Here is a 20,670-nt window from a genome sequence, read left to right on the forward strand (position 1 = left end):
TTCGAAGACCCGGGATCTCTATCTAGCTGGCGATACGTTGTGTCATCCATGCACCTGACGCATCCAGAAAATCCGTGGACCACCTGCCCCGCGAGATATCTGTAACCGAGATAGTCATGCACCGTCGTGAGTAGTGCAGCTCTCATAGGGAAATATTCTTTCTCTGCGGCGTCCCATGTATTGGCCGGCGTTTTCCACAGCGTGTCTAGCTCCTCTTTCAGCAGCCCCAGATACAGATTGATGTCGTTCCCTGGTTGTTTCGGCCCTTCAATTAGCATACTGATGTGAATGTACTTCCTCTTCATGCACAACCAGGGGGGAAGGTTGTACATCCACACAATCACAGGCCAGGTGCTATGTGTGCTTCTCTGGCTGCCAAACGGATTGACTCCATCGGTGCTCGCGCCCAGCACGATGTTCCTTGGATCATTCCCAAATTCCGGGTCTTCAAAGTTCAACGCTTGCCACTGGCTCGCATCCTTAGGGTGACTCAGCATCTTGTCTTTTTTATTTATCTCTGGATCATTTCCGTCATCTTCTCGCTTCTTCTCCTCCCTATCCGCGTGCCAACGCAGGAGCTTTGCTACCTTAGGGTCCGCGAAATACCGCTGCAGACGAGGAGTGATCGGAAAGTACCACACCACTTTTCGAGGAGCTTTCTTCCTCTTCTTGTATCGAGTGACGCCGCACACCGGACATATGGTAGACTCCGCATGCTCATCCTGATAAATGATGCAATTGTTCATGCACACATGGTATTTCATGTGCGGTAAATCCAGAGGACACACGATTTTCTTCGCCTCCTCGAAACTGGTCGGGCACTTGTTCCCCTTGGGAAGACGTTCATGCCAGAATGACATGTTCTCGTCGAAGCATGCGTCGGTCATTTTGTGTTTTACCTTCATCTCCAGGGCCATGAGTGTTACTTTCAGGAGGGTATCCTCGGGCCTGCATCCTTCATACAATGGAGTAACCGCGTCTATCTCCAGTTGATCCAGCTTGGCTTTCTCTCGGGCGGCAGCTCTTGCATTATTCGTCTGCTTGAGAAGCAGCTCTTGAATATGAGGGTCCTGCACCCAGCCTCCATCGCCGTCGCCGTCTGCTCCGGCATCTTCATCTTCATGATCATGCCCTTCGTCTTGATCTTCCTCATCATCATGTTCGGCATCTTCTACACGATGACTGTGTACAGCATCACCGTCGTGATCATGTCTTGGAGATTCTTCATCTTCTCGCCCGCCCTCGCCGCGGTGGTTGTCTTGCTGCCCTTCTTCATTTCTTGCCCGGCCCCCATGGACGACTTCATAGTCATCTTCATCACCTTGCCACCGATAGCCATCCATGAAACCACGCAAGAGCAGGTGGTCCCGCACCTGCCCGGAATTCGGGTCCGCAATAAGGCTCTTCAGCTTGCATCTTCGACACGGACATCTTATCTCCGTCTCGTTCTTTTGAAGCATCTCGGCCTTCGTGGAGCTCAAAAACCTATTCACGATGCCTTCGATCATCGTGCGGACCATGGTCTCCTGCGGGGTAGAGCAAAACGATATTTTAGAACCAAGAAAAAATTTGGCATGACTTTCCCTAAAAATAGGGCCAAAAAGAATGCATAGTGCCAAAATTCTCACCGAAACGGAAATGAATCAACATTCCTGCAAAATATTGGCAACTATCGCATTTCAAATACCGGTACCTACAAACACAAACATATATGCAACATCACAAACATACATAGATCTAGCTAGGCCATAAAAAGTGCGTGTGCATGTTGTTGGAGGGAGAAAAAAAGTAGATCTACAACATAAAGATAGCTTTCCCCTTACTTACCTATCAAAAAGGTAATTTAACCACTTAATTTTGATGAATCTATGGTGCAAATGAGGTGAGGAGGAGGAGGCAGCCGACATAAGCTTGGAGGAGGAGGTGGAAAGAATGAAGTGGGGAAAGTGAGTGTGTAGGTGTGGCTGTCCAAAATATCTAGCTGGTCCCAGGTTATTAATGGCGCACCACCCACAAATGCGCCATTAGTAACCCTGGTTACTAATGGCGCACCAGCTTGCGGTGCGCCATTAGTAGTTTTGCAAAAAAATAGTAGTGGCGCACTGTGTGGCAGGTGCGCCATTACTAGTTAAACTAGTAATGGCGCACTGTGTCCCGGTGCGCCATTAGTATTTTTGGAAAAAAAATTGTTACTAGTGGCCCACCGTGTGTCTGGTGCGCCATTAGTGTCTACCACGCTAATGGTTCGATAAACATCCGGTGCGCCATTCGTGTGTTGTCTTCTTCTGGTTCGATAAACATTGGTTCTTATCTAGGGGGAGGGGGTATTATATGCTACTATACTGCATCGCCCTTCCTATTCGTGGGAATCCAACAACTCCATCGTGAGTAGCATGTTCCACGCGGAAGCACAACACACGTGTGGTCCTAACAGACACAAACGGAAAAAACGAGGAAACAGAAAACTGCAATGTGTGTGTATGTGTAAAGAAATTGTAAAAAACTAGGGACAAAGCTAAAAAAACCTGAAAATAAAGCAACCCCAATGAAGGAAGCGTCCAACATGACACTTAGCAACGCTGAGGCACAATTCATGGAGCTCTCGAGCGCTCACACAAGTGACCTTTTGGAAACCAACCTATAGGATGTCCTCTAACTACTTGCTCTCACAAATGTGGGATGAGTCGAATTCTTCAATCTTCCTCTTCAAAGAACTGGTTATACAATGACCAATCTATGGCCTATTACAAGAGAGCTCCTCCCTGTTGTGTTCCATGTTAAGTTGGCGCTATGGCGCACAGGCGTCCCCTGTGATGGGTTGGCACAAAATGATTTGCCATTCTAGATCGCCCTAGCGTATGGTAGATCGTTTGTTTTTCTAGTTGTCGATTTGATTTTCTCTAGAAAGTTGTTGGTCCACTCTTCAGGAAAACATATACATTTTTTTTGTTTTTGAAATTATGATGAAATCAGAAAACCTATGTGGATTTTGGAAAAAGGGCGCAACTTTGGAAAAACTTCAGAATTTTAAAAATGTCCAGGATTTGAAAATTGTTCGCCTATTGTCAAAAGTTCACTAATTTAAAAATAATTAGTATATTTTTAAAAAGTACACTAATTTGAATAACATTCAAGGATTTGAAAAATGTTCCACGAATTTTGTAAAATTCTACAATTTCAAAACATTTCACAAGTTTCAAAACTATTTTTTGATTAAAAATGGATTTTCAAAAATTAATGAATCTATAAAAGTTCACGCAATCGAAAAAAGTTAGTCGATTTGAAGAAAGTTCACGGATTTTAAAAAAAGCTATCGGATTAAAAAAATAAACAAAAAACAAAAACAAAAAGGTAATGAAAAATGAAAACATAAAAAGCCAAAGGAAAGGAGGAAAGAAAAACTAAAAATTGGACGAAACCAGCCCCCAAACCCGACCCAAATTGGAGGAAACATTCTGAAGATTCCCAATGCCGATAAGAGAAGAACACCATATGAGCCGGCCAAGGTAATACGTAGCAATAGAGCCATGTTTGGCTTGTTTTACTATTATCCGCTCGATACGGCAAGTTGTCGGAGTGACGCACAGGGGAGATCAACGAGCGTTAGGATTGGCCGACCCATTAAAGGTTTCTGAGATTCCATTTTGGGAATTATCTAGGTGGTTCCCAACCAGTTTTCTCCGGTTTTGGGAACCTTCTAGGAGGTTCCCGGACATTTTTTCTCTCTCTTTTTTTTTCATTTTTCATGTTTCTTTTTCTCTCTTTTTCATTTTTTCAAAAAATGTTTGTGTTGCTCATAAATAATTCAAAACTTCAAGAAATGTTATCGTTTTGAATTTTTTTCCCAATTAAAAAAATGTTCACTGTTTTTGAAAATTGATCAGAATTTCAAAATTCTTCCTTTTATTTTAAAAAGAATTCAAAAGTATTCTTGATGTTCAAAAATTGTTCACATATTTGAAAAAATGTTTTCCTTTTCAAATTTAGTTAGTTGGTATCAAACATATACTCACAAGTTCAAAAAATGTTGATGTCTCTGGAATTTTGTTCCTAAAGGAAAAAAATGTTTGCAATTTACAAAAAAGTTCACAAACTTGAAAAAAATATTTTCATTCTTCTACAAAAACATTCAGGGTTTCAAAAGTTCAGAAATGTTCCTCGTTTCTCAAAAAAATTCACAAATTAAAAAAATTTCATGATATGTAAAAAATTGCATTTTCCGAATTTTCCACAGTTTCAAAAATTATTCATATATTCAAAAATTGTTAGTTGTTCAACGTTTTCCAGAGTTTCAATAAATCTTCCATTTTTTTTCAAAAAAGCTCATGTTTCTGGAAAATGTTGACGACTTCAAGTTTGTTAGAAAAAAATGCCCCCCTTTTCGAACAGTTGTTCAAGATTGAAATATGGTTGACCTTTCCACAAAATATCTGTCTTTTCAAATAATTTTCCAATTTGTAAAATTTGTTCACAATTTGAAATGCTTTTGTTTTAATAAATATTCGCTTTCCTAAATAAAAACATGTTCAAAATTTCCAAATAATATTATAATATGTCGCTGCTCACAGTTCTTATAAGCCATGCTGCAATTTTTAGGCACCAGAATTACGTATTCCACTGGTTATGTACCACTGCTTACTACGAGGAGGTGCGAAGTTCGTGAGTCCATCTCTTTTAGGAATTTTATGTGAGTCCAACTACTTAAACGTTTGCGTTGCATATTGTTCATAAAATGTGATCAGTTCCAACGGCTTGGTTCACGAAATGACAAGTCATACATTGCGAGTTCGAATTCAACCTGGTGCGCATCATTTTCGCTGATTTTGTTTTTCGCATTGCGGGGTTGGCTACTTGGGCGGGCTCGTTTGTTCGGCCCTTGTGCGAAGCCCCCGCCAGCCCGTCATACAATGCGGCAGATAGGAGGTCCTCGAAATCATTAATTAAGAAATACTCAAGTCGCAAAAAACACTTCACTTTCTCAAGTCGCGACAAGTGGCGCACATACAACGCGTCACTTATCGCAAACGGGGAGTTTTCCTTTTTTCCGTAGACCCGTTTATTCAAAACATTTTATCTTTTAAACAGTGCGTCCAAATCTCAAACTGTTTTAATCATTGGATTTCTCGTGTCGAGATTTTCAAAACTAGATTCCATGTTGATAAATTTTGACGAACTTTTTTTTCATGAAAAAATCGAATGAAAAAAACCAGGCGAAAAAACCGAACCGGGAGCACGGTTTTTTTCCTTTCCGAAAGAGGCACGCCCGTGCCTCTCGTGAAATCACACCCGTTCCTCTCGTGGAAGCAAAACCGTGACTCTCGCGAAAAGCACAACCGTGCTTCTCACAGAAGCAAAACCGTGACTCTCGCGAAAGAAAAAAAAACAGAAAACGTATTCTTTTGCCGTTTCCTAAAGGCACGGCCGTGACTCTCGTTAAAGCACAACCGTGCCTCTCGCGGAAAAAAAAACCGTGACTTTCGCGGAAAAAAAGAAAAACGCATTTTTTGGCGCAAAGAAATTTTTTTTTGATCGAAAAACTAAGGAAGATCGGGAGAAAACCAAAACGTCGAAAAAACCAGGAAAAGAACCCGTTTAAAAAGCCGAAAACGCGTGCGGAAAAATAAAAAAAATCTAAAGGGAGCGTCTAGAGCGCGACACGTGACGAACGGCTGAGAGCTGATCGTTGCGAGCCTTCCGAAAGAGCGCTCGTTAACTAGTTGCTCCCGGAGATCCCTTATTTGGTGGTACAAGTGCAAAATAGCATTTATGCTTTTGCTTTTTTTTAAATCGCATCTACGCTTTTGCTGCCTAGCTAACAAGTTGCCTCCCACTCGTCAATACAGACACGCATTTTTTTAGTTTCCGCACGCGACAGCTATGTCTCGCCTCGGTGACATGACACTACTCGGGACACACTACTATAAACGCCGAGTAAGTTTTTTTTTCTCTGTAATGTTTTCTTATCGGTTTTATCACTATTTGCAGCGGTTTGCTTCGTTTGCCCTTTGGGTTTATTTGTTTTTTCTTCGGGTTTCACAGGTTTTCTATGATTTCTTCAGTTTGTTTTCACCTTTTACCCTTGTTATTCAACAGATGTCTATATTTTTTCCAATACATCAGAAATATTTTCTATACTTGTTTATCATTTTTCAAATACATATTAATATTTTTCAAATGTATGTTTTGAGGATATCTATTTTTTCACACACGTTGTACATTTTATACATATAATTTTATTTATATTGTATATTTCAAGTACATGATTAAAGTTTCTATTTTTTTTGAAGTATGCAAACATTTTTTTACATCCTATAAACATGTTTTAAAAATTCCAAAAATTTATTTTTGAAGTTCATGAACATATTTTCTAATGTAACATACTCCCCCTGTCCAGATGTTAATAACATCTTATATTATGAGACAGAGGGAGTACATTTTTGAATTAAATGGACATTTGTTTACATTCTTCATTTTTTTAGAAAATTGCATGTACATTTTTCTGAATTAAATGTGAATTTTTAATATCACAGACAATTTTCTTAATCCTGTAAATCTTTTGAAAAATTATCCTAGCAAAAATTTTACACCGCATTAATGTTTTTCATATTTGTAGTGTTTTTTTAATTTTAAAGTATTAATAAGACTATTTTTGCAATATATTAATTTAGAATATCTCAAAATATAATAAAATCTAAGACAATATTTTTTAAAGTAAAATATAACTATAATATGAATTAAATGGATGACCTCACTCTACAGGCCAGCCCACTTAGCGCATTTCTTTTGCCTCAAAGAAAAACTTAGCGCACTTCCTAAGGCGAGGGAGTAAAATGCACCGGCGGTACTTGAACTTGAGAAGAAATCACGCTTTGGTCACTATACTTCAAAATACGACCAATATGGTCACTCAATACGCCTACACGTGATTATACGGTCACTGTTCACCGTACGCCACTCGTCGCCGCTCCATTTGACCACTTGTTGACCAATCCGAGGCGACAGCTGGCATTTGCAGGGGTTCTCCTGGGCTTTTTACAAGGAAACCCTTAGCTGGCTCTGTAATTCCTCCAGCTCCTTGTCCATTCGGCTTCGATCATAACGAAAGGGGAGGAGGTGAAAGGGGAGCAGGGAAGGGCGATCGTCGGCGGCACCGCACCGCACCACCACCACCGGAGTCACCGCACAAGGGCGAGAGGCGCCGCGCAGGCGCGGCGCATCTCATCGCTGGAGCTGTTTCATCGCAATGTCGCCTGTTCATCGCCATGATGGCGCTCTGCCACACAACTACAGTAAGCCCTCACATCGCCCCGCCATGGTTCTTGTGCTGTAAGCTACATGGTCGAAATTTAGAGGTGGGCATTGTGAATGGTGTGTTTGTTAGTCAGATATGCCCATCTGTATTTTGGAGAGATTTGCCTAGGGTTTTCGACCATGATTTGGGGGTTTCTGCCTATAGGGTTTTGGGTTAGGATAAGGTGGTTGTTTGTAGGTTATTTGGTGCTGAAAGGTGCTATATTTTGGTGCATGTTGAAGATGTTGGTTGTATAGGTGAATTACATACTGAAAGTTGGTATCTTGCATCTATTTCTTGCAGTTTATGTGGAACCGAAATTCTGAAACTCTATTGTGCTCTGTTTTCATGTATGCAGACAAGCGCAGCAGGAAGTTTTCAGTTCAGTTTAACCATGGTGGTTATTTCCTTGGGCAAGGTAGTAATCGTTCATATGTCAATGGTCATCAATTGTGGTACGATGAAGTAGATGCAGATACTTGGTCTCCAATCATGGTTGAAAACCTAGTTGAAGAGATAGGATGGGAGATGGCAGGAAGGCTGAAGGTATATTACTGCATTCCCATGTTGTCAATCAATAGGAATGGGTTGAGAGAAAAATCAGAGGAGATAGTGACACAGATCAGATGCTCACATTTGTGTCAATTGGGCATTACTCATTTAGTTTGTACCTTGACCATGAGGACAGTTTGAATGCTAACCTGACAGAAGATGATGTGGTCAATTTCCCAATAAGGCAGCTACCTCAAGTGTTTAGTCCTTCCAAGAGTAAACCAAATGAGCCAGAAATTGCAGATATTCATGTTGAGCCTGAAGATGCAAATGTGCCACACCCAATTCCTATACAGGTAGTGTATCCTCCAGAGCATGCAGAAGATGATGGTGTAAGCAACTATGTGTTTGCAAAAAGGAAAGCATCTTATGTCAGTGAAGATGTTAGTGTGGAGGAGCCAGCTGTGATTCAGACAGCAAGAAATGGTGATGATGATGATGTTGAAGGTCAAGGTGAAGGTGTTAGAGGAAGATACTTCAAAAGGAAAAACATACAATGTAACTCATCTGGAGCAGTTAGTTATGAAATGGAAACAAATGAGAGTGATTCGGATGACTCTGACTTTGATCCTGGGGCCATAGTGGACAATGATTGTGATATTAGTGATGGTGATGATGATCTGTATGCTGATAATGTGGATATGGATGATCCTGAAGACAGAAAGTTGAAAGAGAAGCAGAAGGAACAAAAAAAGAAAGTGGCTGTTAAAGGAAATGAGAAAGAAGCACATGAGCCAGTAGCACATGATCCTAAAGATGAGTTGTATGAGTCAGAAGGAGATGACTTGTGGGCCCCTGACTTAGATGATGAAGAAATTTACATGAAGTTCAAGGCATTTAGAGCTGAGGACCTACACTGCCCCAAATTTCATGTTGGGCAAGTCTTCCAGACTGTTGAGTTACTCAGGAAAGCAATCAAGGAATACAGTTGCAAGAACAGAGTTGATGTGAAGCTCCCTATAAATGGCAAGAAAAGGGTGAAGGCAACTTGTGATGAGGATTGTACTTGGTACCTTTGGGCCTCTTATGATAGTAGGACAAAGTGTTTCATGGTCAAGAAATATGTACATGAACACACATGTACCAAGAAGTGGAAGATCAAGGCTTTCACTGCTCCTTTCTTAGCACACAAGTACCTTGAGAGCTTTAGAGCTGACCAAGATATGAATCTGAGGAACTTTTCAAGAGTAGTTCAGAAGGAATGGCATATGACACCATCTAGGATCAAGTTGCAAAGAGCTAGAAGGATAGCAATGAAGATTATATATGGTGATGAAGATGCCCAATACAATTTGCTGTGGGACTATGGAAATGAACTTAGGAGAAGTAAGCCAGACAGCTCCTTTTTTGTCCAACTTGATGATTAAGGAAGGTTCTGCAAAGCATATATGTGCCTAGATGCTTGCAAAAGAGGTTTTATTCAGGGGTGTAGGCCAATGATATTCCTTGATGGATGTCATATTAAGACAATGTATAGAGGACAACTGCTGACTGCTGTGGGAATTGACTCAAATGATTGTATTTTCCCTATTATTGTTGCTGTGGTTGAAGTGGAGGACAAGCCCAACTGGTGTTGGTTCCTTAAGAGGCTTAAGAATGATCTAGGCATCATCAACACCACCCCATGGACTATTATGTCTGATAAACAAAAGGTAAATGATGTTGATCTTCATAACTTGCTGTAGATGACCTTCTTTCATTTAGTTCAACACCATATAAAGTAGTTGTTACTTATTTTGCAGGGCCTAATAAATGTTGTAGATGAGCTGTTTCCACAGTCAGAACATAGGTTCTGTGTGAGGCACATGTGGCAAAACTTCCAGTAGCTATTCAAAGGTGATGTACTAAAGAATCAACTTTGGAAGATAGCAAGAAGCAACACTACTATGAAGTATGAGCAGTACATGATTGAGATGAAGGAAATTAACTTGGATGCCTACAAATGGTTGCATGAGCTTGAACCTAACACTTGGGTTAGGGCATTTCAAAGTGATTTACCCAAGTGTGATATCTTGCTCAACAACAATTGTGAAGTATTTAACAAGTAAGAACCAAGTGCTCTCATGTTCTCATATGCTAGCTATTACTCTATTGAAATATTTAGTGATGTGTCATTTACATGGACATGTACATATTAGATGCTAGGGAGCTACCAATATTATCAATGCTTGAAAGAATTAAACAACAATTGATGCAAAGGCACTACACCAAGCAGATAGAAGGAGATAAGATGAAAGGAGACATATGCCCTAAGATCAAGAAAAAGGTGTTGGAAATATGCCCTAGAGGCAATAATAAATTAGTTATTATTATATTTCCTTGTTCATGATAATCGTTTATTATCCATGCTAGAATTGTATTGATAGGAAACTCAGATACATGTGTGGATACATAGACAACACCATGTCCCTAGTAAGCCTCTAGTTGACTAGATTGTTGATCAATAGATGGTTACGGTTTCCTGACCATGGACATTGGATGTCGTTGATAATGGGATCACATCATTAGGAGAATGATGTGATGGACAAAGACCCAATCCTAAGCCTAGCACAAGATCATGTAGTTCGTATGCTAAAGCTTTTCTAATGTCAAGTATCATTTCCTTAGACCATGAGATTGTGCAACTCCCGGATACCGTAGGAGTGCTTTGGGTGTGCCAAACGTCACAACGTAACTGGGTGGCTATAAAGGTCCATTACAGGTATCTCCGAAAGTGTCTGTTGGGTTGGCACGAATCGAGACTGGGATTTGTCACTCCGTGTGACGGAGAGGTATCTCTGGGCCCACTCGGTAGGACATCATCATAATGTGCACAATGTGATCAAGGAGTTGATCACGGGATGATGTGTTACGGAATGAGTAAAGAGACTTGCCGGTAACGAGATTGAACAAGGTATCGGGATACCGACGATCGAATCTCGGGCAAGTGTCGTACCGATAGACAAAGGGAATTGTATACGGGATTGATTAAGTCCTTGACATCGTGGTTCATCCGATGAGATCATCATGGAACATGTGGGAGCCAACATGGGTATCTAGATCCTGCTGTTGGTTATTGACCGGAGAGTCATCTCGGTCATGTCTGCATGTCTCCCGAACCCGTAGGGTCTACACACTTAAGGTTCGGTGACGCTAGGGTTATAGAGATATTAGTATGCGGTAACCCGGAAGTTGTTCGGAGTCCCGGATGAGATCCCGGACGTCACGAGGAGTTCCGGAATGGTCCGGAGGTAAAGAATTATATATAGGAAGTGCTATTTCGGCTATCGGGACAAGTTTCGGGGTCACCGGTATTGTACCGGTACCACCGGAAGGGTCCCGGGGGTCCACCGGGTGGGGCCACCGGCCCCGGGGGCCACATGGGCTGTAGGGGGTGCGCCTTGGCTTACATGGGCCAAGGGCACCAGCCCCTAGAGGCCCATGCGCCAAAGGGACAAGAGGAGGGGAGAGTCCTAAAGGGGGAAGGCACCTCCGAGGTGCCTTGGGGAGGATGGACTCCTCCCCCCCTTGGCCGCACCCTTCCTTGGACGAAGGGGCAAGGCTGCGCCCTCCCCCTCTCCCTTGGCCCTATATATAGTGGGGGGAAGGGAGGGAAACCATACCTAAGCCCTGGCGCCTCCCTCTCCCTCCCACGACACATCTTCCTCCTCCTGCAGCGCTTGGCGAAGCCCTGTTGGAATCCCGCTACTTCCACCACCACGCCGTCGTGCTGCTGGATCTCCATCAACCTCTCCTCCCCCCTTGCTGGATCAAGAAGGAGGAGACGTCGCTGCTCCGTACATGTGTTGAACGCGGAGGTCCCGTCCGTTCGGCGCTAGGATCATCGGTGATTTGGATCACGACGAGTACGACTTCATCAACCCCGTTCTCTTGAATGCTTCCGCGCGCGATCTACAAGGGTATGTAGATCCACTCCTCCCTCGTTGCTAGATGACTCCATAGATAGATCTTTGTGACACGTAGGAAAATTTTGAATTTATGCTACGTTCCCCAACAGTGGCATCATGAGCTAGGTCTATGCGTAGTTTCTATGCACGAGTAGAACACAAAGTAGTTGTGGGCGTTGATTTTGTTCAATATGCTTGCCGTTACTAGTCTTATCTTGATTCGGCGGCATCGTGGGATGAAGCGGCCCGGACCGACCTTACACGTACTCTTACGTGAGACTGGTTCCACCGACTGACATGCACTAGTTGCATAAGGTGGCTAGCGGGTGTCTGTCTCTCCCACTTTAGTCGGATCGGATTCGATGAAAAGGGTCCTTATGAAGGATAAATAGCAATTGGCATATCACGTTGTGGTTTTTGCGTAGGTAAGAAACGTTCTTGCTAGAAACCCATAGCAGCCACGTAAAACATGCAAACAACAATTAGAGGACGTCTAACTTGTTTTTGCAGGGTATGCTATGTGATGTGATATGGCCAAAAGGATGTGATGAATGATATATGTGATGTATGAGATTGATCATGTTCTTGTAATAGGAATCATGACTTGCATGTCGATGAGTATGACAACCGGCAGGAGCCATAGGAGTTGTCTTAATTTATTTATGACCTGCGTGTCAACATAAACGTCATGTAATTACTTTACTTTATTGCTAACCGTTAGCTATAGTAGTAGAAGTAATAGTTGACGAGACAACTTCATGAAGACACGATGATAGAGATCATGATGATGGAGATCATGGTGTCATGCCGGTGACAAGATGATCATGGAGCCCCAAGATGGAGATCAAAGGAGCTATATGATATTGGCCATATCATGTCACTATTATTTGATTGCATGTGATGTTTATCATGTTTATACATCTTGTTTACTTAGAACGACGGTAGTAAATAAGATGATCCCTCACTAAAATTTCAAGAAGGTGTTCCCCCTAACTGTGCACCGTTGCGACAGTTCGTTGTTTCGAAGCACCACGTGATGATCGGGTGTGATAGATTCTAACGTTCACATACAACGGGTGTAAGACAGATTTACACACGCGAAACACTTAGGTTGACTTGACGAGCCTAGCATGTGTACAGACATGGCCTCGGAACACAGAAGACCGAAAGGTCGAGCATGAGTCGTATGGTAGATACGATCAACATGAAGATGTTCACCGATGATGACTAGTCCGTCTCACGTGATGATCGGACACGGCCTAGTTGACTCGGATCATGTAATCACTTAGATGACTAGAGGGATGTCTATCTAAGTGGGAGTTCATAAGATGAACTTAATTATCCTGAACATAGTCAAAAGGTCTTCGCAAATTATGTCGTAGCTCGCGCTTCAGTTCTACTGTTTAGTTATGTTCCTAGAGAAAATTTAGTTGAAAGTTGATAGTAGCAATTATGCGGACTAGGTCCGTAAACTGAGGATTGTCCTCATTGCTTCATAGAAGGCTTATGTCCTTAATGCACCGCTCAGTGTGCTGAACCTCGAACGTTGTCTGTGGATGTTGCGAACATCTGACATACACATTTTGATAACTACGTGATAGTTCAGTTAAACGGTTTAGAGTTGAGGCACGAAGACGTTTTGAAACGTCGCGAAACATATGAGATGTTTCGAGGGCTGAAATTGGGATTTCAGGCTCGTGCCCACGTCAAGAGGTATAAGACCTCCGACGATTTTCTTAGCCTGCAAACTAAGGGAGAAAAGCTCAATTGTTGAGCTTGTGCTCAGATTGTCTGAGTACAACAATCATTTGAATCGAGTGGGAGTTGATCTTCCAAATGAAATAGTGATGGTTCTCCGAAGTCATTACCACCAAGCTGCTTGAGCTTCGTGATGAACTATAATATATCAGGGACATATATGATGATCCTTGAGATATTCGCGATGTTTGACACCACAAAAGTAGAGATCAAGAAGGAGCATCAATTGTTGATGGTTGGTGAAACCACTAGTTTCAAGAAGGGCAAGGGCAAAAAGGGATGCTTCATGAAACGGCAAATCAGCTGCTGCTCTAGTGAAGAAACCCAAGGTTGAACCCAAACCCGAGACTAAGTGCTTCTGTAATAAGGGGAACAGCCACTGGAGCAGAATTACCCTAGATACTTGGTAGATAAGAAGGCTGGCAAGGTCGATAGAAGTATATTGGATGTATTATGTTAATGTGTACTAGTACTCCTAGTAGCACCAGGGTATTAGATACCGGTTCGGTTGCTAAGTGTTAGTAACTCGAAATAAAAGCTACGGAATAAACGGAGACTAGCTAAAGGTGAGCTGACGATATGTGTTGGAAGTGTTTCCAAGGTTGATATGATCAAGCATCGCACGCTCCCTCTACCATCGAGATTGGTATTAAAACCTAAATAATTGTTATTTGGTGTTTGCGTTGAGAATAGACATGATTGGATTATGTCTATCGCGATACGGTTATTCATTTAAGGAGAATAATGGTTACTCTATTTATTTGAATAATACCTTCAATGGTCTTACACCTAAAATGAATGGTTTATTGAATCTCGATCGTAGTGATACACATGTTCATGCCAAAAGATAGTAATGATAGTACCACCTACTTGTGGCACTGCCACATAAGTCATATCGGTATAAAACGCATGAAGAAACTCCATGTTGATGGATCTTTGGGCTCACTCATTTTTGAAAGGATTGAGACATGCGAACCATGTCTATTGGTGTATATGCATGAAGAAACTCCATGCAAATGGACCGTTTGGACTCACTTGATTTTGAATCACTTGAGACATGCAAATCATACCACATGGGCAAGATGACTGAAAGCCTCGTTTTCAGTAAAATGGAACTAGAAAGCAACTTATTGGAAGTAATACATTTTGATGTGTGCAGTCCAATGAGTGCTGAGGCATGTAGTGGATATCGTTATGTTCTTACTTCACAGATGATTTGATTAGATGTTGAGTATATTTACTTGATGAATCACGAGTCTGAATTATTGAAAGGTTCAAGTAATTTCAGTGTGAAGTTGAAAGATCGTCGTGACAAGAGGATAAAAGATCTATGATATGATCATAGAGATGAATATCTGAATTACGAGTTTGGCACAGAATTAAGACATTGTGGAAATTGTTTCACAACTAATACAGCCTGGAACACCATAGTGTGATGGTCTGTCCGAACATCATAACTGCACCCTATTGGATATGATGCATACCATGATGTCTCTTATCGAATTACCACAATAGTTTATGGGTTAGGCATTAAAGACAACCACATTCACTTTAAATAGGGCACCACGTAATTCCGATGAGATGACACCGTATGAACTATGGTTTAGAAAAACCTAAGCTGTCATTTCTTAAAAGTTTGGGGCTGCGACGCTTATGTGAAAAAGTTTCAGGCTGATAAGCTCGAACCCAAAGCGGATAAATGCATCTTCATAGGACACCCAAAACAGTTGGGTATACCTCCTGTCTCAGATCCGAAAGCAATAAGGGATTGTTTCTTGAATCGGGTCCTTTCTCGAGGAAAAGTTTCTCTCGAAAGAATTGAGTGGGAGGATGGTGGAGACTTGATGAGGTTATTGAACCGTCTCTTCAACTAGTGTGTGGCAGGGCACAGGAAGTTGTTCCTGTGGCACCTACACTAATTGAAGTGGAAGCTTATGATAGTGATCATGAAACTTCAGACCAAGTCACTACCAAACCTCGTGGGATGACAAGGATGCGTACTACTTCAGAGTGGTACGTAATCCTGTCTTGGAAGTCATGTTGCTAGACAACAATGAACCTACGAGCTATGGAGAAGCGATGGTGGGCCCGGATTCTGATAAATGGCTCGAGGCCATAAAATCCGAGAGAGGATCCATGTATGGAAACAAAGTGTAGACTTTGACAGAACAGCTCGATGGTCATAAGGCTGTTGAGTGCAGATGGATTTTAAAAGGAAGACGGACAATGATGGTAAATGTCACCATTAAAAAGCTCGACTTGTCGTGAAGATGTTTTTCGACAAGTTCAAGGAGTTGACTACGATGAGACTTTCTCATTCGTAGCGATGCTAAGAGTCTGTTGGAATTATATTAGCGATTACTGCATTATTTATGAAATCTTGCAGATAGGATGTCAAAACATTGTTTCCTCGACGATTTTCTTGAGGAAAGGTTGTATGTGATACAACCGGAAGGTTTTGTCAATCCTGAAAGATGCTAATAAGTATGCAAAGCTCCAGCAATCCTTTTAAGGACTGGAGTAAGCATCTCGGAGTTGGAATGTACGCTTTGATGAGATGATCAAAGATTTTGGGTTTATACAAAGTTTATGAGAAACTTGTATTTCCAAAGAAGTGAGTGGGAGCACTATAGAATTTCCGATGAGTATGTGTTGTCAACATGTTGATGATCGGAAATGATGTAGAATTTCTAGAAAGCATGCAGAGTTATTTGAAAAGTGTTTTTCAATGGAAATCCTGGATTAAGCTACTTGAACGTTGAGCATCAAGATCTATAAGAATAGATCAAAACGCTTAATGATACTTTCAAATGAGCACATACCTTGACATGATCTTGAAGGTGTTCAAGATGGACCAGTCAAAGAAGGAGTTCTTGCCTGAGTTGTAAGGTATGAAGTTAAGACTTAAAGCTCGACCACGGCAGAATAGAGAGAAAGGACGAAGGTCGTCCCCTATGCTTAAGACATAGGCTCTACAGTATGCTATGCTGTGTACCGCACCTGAAATGTGCCTTGCCATGAGTCAGTCAAGGGGTACAAGAGTGATCTAAGAATGGATCACAGGACAGTGGTCAAAGTTATCCTTAGTAACTAGTGGACTAAGGAATTTTCTCGATTATGGAGGTGATAAAGAGTTCGACGTAAAGAGTTACGTCGATGCAAGCTTAACGCCTATCCGGATAGCTCTGAGTAGAGATTCCGGATACGTATAATGGAGCAACAATTTAGAATAGCTCCAAGTAGAACAGTTATTTGAAATGGCTCCAAATATAGCGTAGTAGCTGCATCTACAAGATGACATAGAGATTTGCGAAGTACATACGGATCTGAAAGATTCAGACCCGTTGACTATAACATCTCTCACAAGCATAACATGATCAAACCCAGAACTCATCGAGTGTTAATCACATGGTAATGTGAACTAGATTATTGACTCTAGTAAACTCTTTGGGTGTTAGTCACATGGGGATGTGACCTTGAGTGTTAATCACATATCGATGTGAACTGGATTATTGACTCTAGTGCAAGTGGGAGACTGTTGGAAATATGCCCTAGAGGCAATAATAAATTAGTTATTATTATATTTCCTTGTTCATGATAATTGTTTATTATCCATGCTAGAATTGTATTGATAGGAAACTCAGATACATGTGCGGATACATAGACAACACCATGTCCCTAGTAAGCCTCTAGTTGACTAGCTCGTTGATCAATAGATGGTTATGGTTTCCTGACCATGGACATTGGATGTCGTTGATAACGGGATCACATCATTAGGAGAATGATGTGATGGACAAAGACCCAATCCTAAGCCTAGCACAAGATCATGTAGTTCGTATGCTAAAGCTTTTCTAATGTCAAGTATCATTTCCTTAGACCATGAGATTGTGCAACTCCCGGATACCGTAGGAGTGCTTTGGGTGTGCCAAACGTCACAACGTAACTGGGTGGCTATAAAGGTACATTACAGGTATCTCCGAAAGTGTCTGTTGGGTTGGCACGAATCGAGACTGGGATTTGTCACTCCGTGTGACGGAGAGGTATCTCTGGGCCCACTCGGTAGGACATCATCATAATGTGCACAATGTGATCAAGGAGTTGATCACGGGATGATGTGTTACGGAATGAGTAAAGAGACTTGCCGGTAACGAGATTGAACAAGGTATCGGGATACCGACGATCGAATCTCGGGCAAGTGTCGTACCGATAGACAAAGGGAATTGTATACGGGATTGATTAAGTCCTTGACATCGTGGTTCATCCGATGAGATCATCGTGGAACATGTGGGAGCCAACATGGGTATCTAGATCCCGCTGTTGGTTATTGACCGGAGAGTCATCTCGGTCATGTCTGCATGTCTCCCGAACCCGTAGGGTCTACACACTTAAGGTTCGGTGACGCTAGGGTTATAGAGATATTAGTATGCGGTAACCCGAAAGTTGTTCGGAGTCCCGGATGAGATCCCGGACGTCACGAGGAGTTCCGGAATGGTCCGGAGGTAAAGAATTATATATAGGAAGTGCTATTTCGGCTATCGGGACAAGTTTCGAGGTCACCGGTATTGTACCGGTACCACCGGAAGGGTCCCGGGGGTCCACCGGGTGGGGCCACCTGCCCCGGGGGCCACATGGGCTGTAGGGGGTGCGCCTTGGCCTACATGGGCCAAGGGCACCAGCCCCTAGAGGCCCATGCGCCAAAGGGACAAGAGGAGGGGAGAGTCCTAAAGGGGGAAGGCACCTCCGAGGTGCCTTGGGGAGGATGGACTCCTCCCCCCCTTGGCCGCACCCTTCCTTGGAGGAAGGGGCAAGGCTGTGCCCTCCCCCTCTCCCTTGGCCCTATATATAGTGGGGGGAAGGGAGGGCAACCATACCTAAGCCCTGGCGCCTCCCTCTCCCTCCCACGACACATCTTCCTCCTCCTGCAGCGCTTGGCGAAGCCCTGTTGGAATCCCGCTACTTCCACCACCACCCCGTCGTGCTGCTAGATCTCCATCAACCTCTCCTCCCCCCTTGCTGGATCAAGAAGGAGGAGATGTCGCTGCTTCATACATGTGTTGAACGCGGAGGTGCCGTCCGTTCGGCGCTAGGATCATCGGTGATTTGGATCACGACGAGTACGACTCCATCAATCCCGTTCTCTTGAACGCTTCCGCGCGCGATCTACAAGGGTATGTAGATCCACTCCTCCCTCGTTTCTAGATGACTCCATAGATAGATCTTGGTGACACGTAGGAAAATTTTGAATTTATGCTACGTTCCCCAACAAAAGGTTGATAAGCTAACTGAATGGGCAACCACCTGCTATGTTGATGGGGCTGGTGATGGAGTCTTTCAGGTTGGTGATAGAGGGACTGACTACATTGTTGACTGGCACAATAATGAGTGTAGCTGCAAGAGGTGGCAGAAGGGTGGCACACCATGTGTACATGCTATAGCATGTGCTAGACATGAGAGAGTTGATCCCCTCCTACTGGTTAACCAATGCTATTATGTTGGGATGTTCAAGAAAGCATACAAGAACATCATCTACCCCTGCAGAGATAAGACAAAATGGGAGAGGATGAATGGACCCCCAATTAGGCCACCATTGTACACCAAGCAGGCAGGCAGGTCATGCAAGAGCAGAAGAAAGGCCCCACATGAAGTTTCTTGCAGCAATGGTGGCAAAAAAATGTCAAGACATGGTGTGATCATGCATTGCAACTATTGTGGAGAGCCAGACCACAACATCAAAGGTTGTAAGTACCTCAAGGCTGGTCTGCCCCCTCCAAATGTGCAAGCTCCACCACAACCACATGCAGAAGTTGATTCAAATGTGGAAGCTAGTAATGCAGAAGGTGCTCCAAATGTAGGAGGTTTCATTAATCATGTATGTCTTTCATCATTTCTACCGTAGGTTTTCTAGCACTATTTCCTAATCATACACATTGCAAAGATATGATTCAAAATTACTTGCACTTCAACAGGAGCACAACTCTCCAGAAAATCATGTCATAGAAGATCTTATGGTTGATCATATGGTTCAAAATGTAAGTTAATGTGCTTCTTTCATGTAATTGATGTTAAGTTCATAGATAAAGCATGTTATTCTGAACTTTCATATGTACTTTTGCCATCCAAAGGCCTCTGCCAAGAGTGGTTGCATCAGGGCCTATACCAGAATCAACTTTCATATGTGCTGCAAGGGCCATGCTCAATCAAACCATGGGAGCTCCAGCACAATCCAACAACAATGGGAGCTCAAGCACAATCTAGCAAGGTGACTTGGCCAAAAAATTGCTTCTCCTCAAGAGGCAGAGGGACAAAGAACTGGAAGATAAGAAGGAAGCACTTCTTGCAGCAAGAAGGGAGGAACAGCAAAAGAAAGCAGAGGAAGCTGCCAGGAAGAGACATCAGCAAGAGGAGAAGAAAGCATTGGAAGCAGAGAGGAACAGGCAGTCACAAGCTGAGAAGAGAGAGAAGAGAAAAGAAGAAGCTGCAATAGCAAAGAAGGCTAAGGAAGAGACAAGGCAGATCATTATGGAGACCAAGAAAGCTGTGGCTGCTGAGAATAAAGCAAGGCAGCAAGCTCAGAAGAAGGCTGAAAAGGAGGAAGCTGCAGCCAAGAAGAGATCAGAGAAAGAAGCTGCAGCAACAAGAAAAAGAGCAGACAGGGTAGCTGCTGCTGAGGCTAGGAAGGAGGAAATGAGGCTAATAGGTATTGCTCTTGGCAAGAGGCCTGCAGGTCCAGAGCCTAATTCAGATGATGATCTTGTGCTTCCTAGTAATACCAGAGGCACTTCAATGTTTGACATCTTCAGATGATGTACTTCTTAAACTCCAAGGCATGAGAAATGTTATAATTGATCCATACTGATGTGTACACATGAGTCTGGATCAATTGTTGATCATTTTGTACCTGAATGGTGGATATGTTCTGAATTGTTGGTACTTCCCAGATCATTTTGTAACTGAATGTTGGTTATGTTCTGAATTTTTGGTACTTCCCAGATATGTTATGTTCTGAATTGTTGGCAAACCATAACTTTGATGATGCTTCCTATCTTCACATGACAACATTACTGGTTATGCATGTTACTGGTTATGCATATGTTCATATAAGACAATATTAACTTCATATCTTCATATGACAACATCAACAACTTCAAACATTAACTTCACATGACAGCAAGATGATAACTT

General features: G+C 42.5%; 1 pseudogene; it reads left to right on the top strand.

The window, feature by feature from the left end:
• The first annotated feature begins 7,265 nt into the window (after positions 1 to 7,265).
• On the top strand, positions 7,266 to 20,292 carry LOC147975045 (uncharacterized; annotated as a pseudogene).
• The last annotated feature ends 378 nt before the right edge of the window (positions 20,293 to 20,670 follow it).

This window comes from Triticum urartu, chromosome 4A (genome assembly GCF_056163025.1).
Source record: "Triticum urartu cultivar PI428250 chromosome 4A, HENAU_Tu73, whole genome shotgun sequence".
In the NCBI taxonomy this organism is placed as follows: Eukaryota; Viridiplantae; Streptophyta; class Magnoliopsida; order Poales; family Poaceae; genus Triticum; species Triticum urartu.